Source organism: Mastomys coucha, unplaced genomic scaffold (assembly GCF_008632895.1).
Source record: "Mastomys coucha isolate ucsf_1 unplaced genomic scaffold, UCSF_Mcou_1 pScaffold18, whole genome shotgun sequence".
Classification (NCBI taxonomy): domain Eukaryota; kingdom Metazoa; phylum Chordata; class Mammalia; order Rodentia; family Muridae; genus Mastomys; species Mastomys coucha.
The window spans coordinates 5,413,014-5,419,867 of record NW_022196900.1 but is presented as its reverse complement, the minus strand read 5'-3'; the positions used below and the strand labels follow the sequence as shown (position 1 = coordinate 5,419,867).

At 43.2% G+C, this 6,854-nt stretch overlaps 1 pseudogene across 1 annotated transcript; it reads right to left on the bottom strand.

Moving 5' to 3' along the window:
* Nucleotides 1-1,494: 1,494 nt before the first annotated feature.
* LOC116095296 lies at nucleotides 1,495-4,404 on the bottom strand (annotated as a pseudogene). The gene is made up of 2 exons (XR_004120531.1): nucleotides 3,709-4,404; nucleotides 1,495-3,621 (listed from the first exon to the last, which is right to left on the bottom strand). The product of XR_004120531.1 is annotated as a kelch-like protein 7 (transcript).
* Between the last annotated feature and the right edge of the window lie 2,450 nt (nucleotides 4,405-6,854).

Here is a 6,854-nt window from a genome sequence, read left to right as displayed (position 1 = left end):
GGAGAAAAGGTGTCCTGCCATTGCTTTCTAGTGACAGACCCAGTGTTTTAAGACACAGGGATGCACTATGGTCCAGAGCTATGGACCTGGTGCCTAGGGATAAAATTCTGGTTCTACTTCACTCTTGGCCATTCCTACATTGAGGAAGTTACACAATCTCTTCTTACCAGTCACACTGATGAAAATTTGGGGCATTACCCTTCCAGGTCCTTGAGAAGATCAATGAGCCACGACTCCTGAGCACCTGAAAGATCACGCCTCCTGCTCGAGTGAACTGCTGCTATTTCCTCTTGCCTCCCAGGCTAGACATTTTGCCTGTTCCCTCTCTCTCCTGAAAGATGGCCATGCCTCCTCCCTGTTTCTCAGCTACAAGACACAATAAGGTTTTGTTCTAAACATGGGGAGTTATCTCCCAGAAAAGGCTGAGTGGAGCTGCTTAGCCTTCGGGGAGTTATCGGTAAATACTTCAATGATGGTTTCAGGCGCTTCTGTAACTATTCCAAAGTAGGGATGAGAAACTGTTTGATGACAGACATGTCTCAAACCAAACTGACTCTTGAATAACTTGGATGTGTACCTAAGTGAAATGTCTTAAATAAAGATTAGGCATGTGTGCAGAACACTGTTCTAATTACTCAGCTGCTGCAGACGCTCTCCCTTCTTTGGAGACTCGAAGAGTCTCGGCTCCCATTCCCCCCCAGGTATTGCGCTTCACGGTGATGAATGGGAACTGATTCTTGGAATAGAAATGCTATTTCCGTGGGGCTGCGGCAGCAGCGGGAACATTGTTGGCTGCTGTTTGAAATGCACACTCCTGGCAAGGAGACCCGCCACTGCCTCTGAGAACGCCCTCAGCTCAGCCCTAAGACTCCCCAAGGACCCCAAAGCTTTTCGCTGCCAGGAGTTGCGGGACTGCTCCTGGGTCGCAGGCAAGGCTGCAGCTCCCACTACAGCTGTTCCAGGCGCAGCAGCTTTTCCTTGGCCAGTCAACCATGGTGTCTAGGAAACCCCCCAAAGCAACAAATGTTTCTCTATCCCTCCTCTGCTAGCCCACGCCTTTTCTGGTTTGGGGCTGTGGTTGTTTGAGTGTGACTATATTCCACTGGGGTTGTCATTCATTATCTCATTAGACTCCTGGTGCCGGTCTGAGCTTGTCAAGTTTATTCCCACTGTACAGATAAAGCAGTTGAGACTTGAGTCTCAGCTGGATTGTTCATGATTACTTCAGCTCTCTCTTCTCCACACTCTGTAGAGAAAGGGTGGCTGAATTAGTTTCACCAATAAAACTGGAGTAGAAATGAGGCAGGTCACTTTAAAAGCCAGGAAGTATCCTCCGCTCTCAGTGCATTGCTCTGGTCACCAGAAAAGCAGCAATAATAAGAAGCTTCCACAAACCAATTCCCAGTTTACCCCCTTTGAAAAACTGTGCCAGCAAACCCTAACTGAAGAACACACTGCAAGCCATCACTTTCTTTTTCTTTTTTTTTTAAGTTAAAAATATTTAATATCAGATAAAAACATTGATTGACAGTTTAACATGGCACATTTCATACATAGTCAAAGGGTAAAACATTACTGGGAAAAATTAATAGGCCATTTGGTAATTTGTTGTCCACATAAAAGCAATGGATAATGATATATTTAAATGCCAATTATTACAAACCTTTTAGAGAAAACTCACTTATCTCTAATGTGTTCTGCTAGGAGAAAAGAAAACCGTATTTTTTAAAATCCACATGATACTGGGCTACAATTATCAGTGCTTTTCTAGTAATCTAGAAATTTCTACCAACAGCTTTTCTTCTGCTGGTTAATCGTTCTGATTGGCTCTCGCAGTAGAGAATGAGGATATAGAACACTTTTTACACTGCTGAGTAAAACCATATAAATTAATGATGGGTGCTAAGCTTAATATTTTATACAGAAATGTGTAATTTTCACTTAATTGGACTGAATATATTTCAGGAGTAATTGAGTACAGTTAAGTCCCAAAAATCTGTGAAGTTTTGTGAGAAAGTATGTATGTCTGAGCTACTCTTGCTTACTTTAAAATGAAATAATTTGGCACTAAATGAAATAAGTGAAGACAAGCAAAATACACAACACTATTACAGTTATTCTATCAGAGTTTACAATCTCAGATTGTAATTCATACTACTACTTAGTTCTTGACCAAACTGAAACAAAAGACCTAAATACACAGCACTTACACAATTATGAAAACAGAATCTAGAGCTAAGCTGAGGCTACTTCTCTGATGAGCATGCCCCACTCTGCCACAATCAGTTACATATTTGCAATTCATGATTTCAAGAAGTGCTTGTAACTTTTCATGTTTTCTGGCTGATAGGTTCTTGGTTACATGGCCAAATAGAATATGGTCTTTGAATTAAGTAAGGAGGTCCAGATAATATAAACTGTTATCTTACTGGAATCTTACTTTATCAAAATATTAGATCAGAACTTCATAACCAAGTTCTTGGAATAAACCACTGGTGGCCATATCTCTAAGTTTCAGATGCGTGGGAGTCCATTCACCGTTCATGTTTCGAGGGTCTCTTCATTTGCTCCACAAGTATCAACGACACAAATTAGATAACTTGTGACTGGGAAAGCCCAGACTTTGGAGTTGGCAATCCACTTGTCTGTTTCAGTATTATACTTAAGGATGTGCCCCAATCTGCCTACACCCTGAAAACCTTCCAGGACACAGATGACAGAACCAACTGCTGCACACTTCACTGTCACACCCCTCCATGGCATGGGCGACACCATCTTCCATTCATTTAACTTGATATCGTAATATTCCACATTGTCCAGACCACCTAAACCATTCTGACCACCAACAGCAAATATCTTGCCCTTCACAAACACCAGCCCATGATTCTTCCTGGACTCAATCATTGAACACAGCTCAGCCCATGTTTTTGTGGCAGGTTCCTACACTTCACAGGAACTAAGCACTCTCCCAGAAACATTGTTTCCTAAGCTTCCGCCACAAACATAGATGAGGCCATTGGCCTCCACCATCCCATGGCTGCAGTGCTCAGTTAGCAGCATTGAGCTTCGTGTGCCAACTCTCAGTTCTTGTATCATAGCATTCAAACAAATATAGGGCTGAGTTTCCTACTTCTGAACCTCCAGATGTATAAATTTTGCCTTCTGCAGCACAGGCAGCAAGGCTTTCTCCAGGTGTTGGAGGGCCCAGTTTGGAATACCAGCTATCCTTTACAACATTGTAGCAATCCATTCGCTTTCTGGGGAAAACTGAGAACCTCCCAAAGAGTATACTACATTGTCCCAAAACACACATGCTGCATCTCTTCATTTTTCAAAGGGGGCAGTGAATGTCTGTCCAACTGTAATCCTTTGGGTTAAAATATCTACAGGACTGTGGTTGAGAGCCTCCAAACAGAGCTATTCTGTAATCACGTTTCTTTCTTCTAGGCCGTGTGCCACCTGCAAGTTCTTCTCTATCCTCAGGAGACAGTAGATGGTAACTCATTCCACTTATCACTATTTTAAGGCATTCAGAATTATCTTGAATAAGTGGTTCAGCTTGTACTGTTTCACTTAGGAAATTCTTCAATATAGGAGGAAACCTGATTTTAGCATGAATGGCTGGCAGTTAGGGTCATCATATTTCAACCACCTCCCGGCAGCGCTTGTACTGTTTTACTTAGGGAATTCTTCGATATAAGAGGAAACCTGACTTTAGCATGAATGGCTGGCAGTTAGGGTCATCATATTTCAACCACCTCCCGGCAGCGTCATAAACCTGGTCCTCTGCTCTCACAGTCAGGGTGTCCTGGCTGAGAAGATGTGTCACTCGCTTGACATCATGTTGTAGAAATTCGTCGGTTTTGTAAACTTCAGTGAAATGCTGATGAATAAAGTCGACAGCTGTTGCTTTCAGTTCAGGACAGTCCAGACACTCTGCAAGCACACTTCTACCAAGACAATTTGAAGCATCAACTTGTTCTTTCAAAAAATCAACACACATTTTCTTCCCAGGTTCAATCTGGTACTGATTTGCTGCATCTAACAAAGACTGAACATTGTTGCTATTCACAGAAATTCTAGCCGTATAAGCAAATGCCACCAGTTGTTCAATAATATCAGGTTCAGCATCTTTGAGTTCTACTTCAAAGGACGTAGATTCAAGCATGTTAGCTGTGAACATTAAGTTAAAAGAGTGACTGGCTGCAGCCAGGACAACATGGTGAACAGGTATCTTTCTTTCTTGGACCATAAGGATTACATCACATAATCACATAATGTTCTCTGTTTCCTCGTGTTGTTCATGACGCCCAGGAACCCTGCCAGCAGCTTGGCTTCTTCACGAGCCGCAAGTTTCTTCTCGGTTTTCTTGTTGCTACTCTTTTCCACGCTGGAGGTGGCCATCCTCTCTCTGCCCTCTGCGGGTTCATAGCGAGTTTCACCACCACCCGCGGCAGTCGGGAGCCAAGTCAGCCAAGCGAAGGGAGTCAAGCCATCATTTTCTGCCACTCACACTTAGGAGCTATCTGTTCCCAGAGCACAACCTATACTATCCTGACCGGTACAAAATACTGCCAAGGTTATGTGGCTGGAATTTGAAGGCAGGTTTGCCTGGTTTTTAAAGTTTATGCTTCAGGAACTACTTATTACATTGTCTCCCCTTTTCCTCACTCTCTGGCTCTCTGATTGGATAACCACACTCCCAGGTTCCACTTTACCCAGGGAAAATGCCCCTGGGTTCTCTTGGGCCCTTTGCCCCTCCCCGCTCCTATCTGGAGAGACTCTCCCCTTGAAGCTTCGACCTTACTGGGTTCTTCACTCTATTAAAACTGCTCTGTGAGCTGGGAATGATGGCACACGCCTTTAATTCTCAGCATACTGGAGGCAGAAGCACACAAATCTCTGAGTTCGAGGCCAGCTTGGTCTACAGAGTGAGTTTCAGGACAGCCTTGGCTGTTACACAGAGAAACCCTATCTGGAAAAAAAACAAAACAAAACAACAACAACAACAACAAACTACTTTGTGTCTGAGCCTGGTAGTGTAGGTACACTATTCCTAGGAGACTCAAACCAGATGACCACAAATTCAAGGCCTATCTGAAATACAAAGTGAGTTCAAGACCAACCCTGGGCACTTATAACTGGGCAACTTAACAAGACTCTGTCTCAAAAACAAGCCAACAAACAATGTAAATAAACAAATAAGTAAAGTTCAATGGTAGAGCACTAACATGGTGTGTGCAGGGCCCTGCATTTGATTCCCAGTACTTCAAACAAAACAAAGTACTCCCTGGCGCCCTCAGAAGAAAGGACTATGCTCTCAGCAACTGTGAACATGTTTCCGATTCCCGTCCCATTGATTCTGCAAGGGCCGTGACATATAAGAACATTTGGTAATAAAAATAAAACAAACAAACAAACAAACAAAAGACATTTAGGGCTGACAAAACCGTTCAGTGGGTAAAGGTGCTTGCCGCCAAGCCTGACAACCTGAGTTCAATCCCCAGAACCCTCAGGGTAGAAGGTGAGAATCAACTCCTGCAACTTGTCTTCTGGTCTCTATATTTGTGTACACAGATGAGTGTGAACACACACAAACTAATGATCTTTTTAAAAGAAGAAACAGGGCTGGAGAGATGGCTCAGCAGGTAAGAGCACTGACTGCTCTTCCAGAGGTCCTGAGTTCAAATGCCAGCAACCACTTGGTGGCTCACAACCATCTGTAATGAGATCAAGTGCCCTCTCCTGGTGTGTCTGAAGACAGCTACAGTGTACTCACATATATAAAATAAATAAATCTTTAAAAAAAAAAAGAAGAAGAAGAAACAAAAATTCAATTACTCAGATCTTACAGACACAGGTATGTAGACAGTGACCTCTCTGTAACTCTTCCATCTTTTTGCTAGCCACACACATTCATGTTCAAGCATGCACACACACACACACACACACACACACACACACACACACACGCATGCACAAACACACACGTACACCAAGTGTTCCCTCCCTTCACTCCCCAGACATCTGTCCCCCTCCATCACAGCGTAGGTCAGTCTGTAGCATCCATTTCTGCCCTCCTACCCCACACTGAAGCACTCAGGACAAGGACCACACCAGATGCCTTTCTCTGTTCCAGAGACCCCTCAAAGCCTGAGCCAGAAGGGGGCTTCTGACCTTGCAAAATATTAGCCAGTCCAAACTACAGAGAACAAAATGATCTGTGTGTGTGTGGGTGGGTGTGGACTTGTCTGTGTGTGTCTGTTTGTGCATGTGTTTGTGTATGTGTGTCTGTGCTTATGTCTGTGCTTATGTGTTTGTGTGTGCCTGTGTATATGTGTGTCTGTGTTTGTGCATGTGTATGTGTGTCTGTGTCTATGCCTGTGTTTTGTTTGTGTGTGTTTGTGTGTCTGTGTTTGTGTCTCTGTGTGTCTCTGTGTGTGTCTGTTTGTACATGTGTATGTATGTGTGTATCTGTGTCTATGTCTGTGGTTATTTTGTGTGTGTTTGTGTGTGTCTGTGTGTGTGTGTGTGTGTCTGTGTTTGTGCATGTGTGTGTATGTCTGTGTCTATGTTTGTGCTTATGTGTGTTTGTGTGTATCTGTGTGTGTATGTCTGTGTTTGTGCATGTGTATGTGTATGTGTGTCTGTGTCTATGCCTGTGTTGTGTGTGTGTATTTGTGTGTCTGTCTGTATGTGTCTGTTTGTGTCTATGTGTGTTCGTGTTTGTATATATGTGTGTCTGTGTGTGTGTCTGTGTTTTTACATGTGTATGTGTGAATCTGTGTCTATGTCTATGATTATTTTGTGTGTGTTTGTGTGTGTCTGTGTTTGTGCATGTGTATGTGTATGTG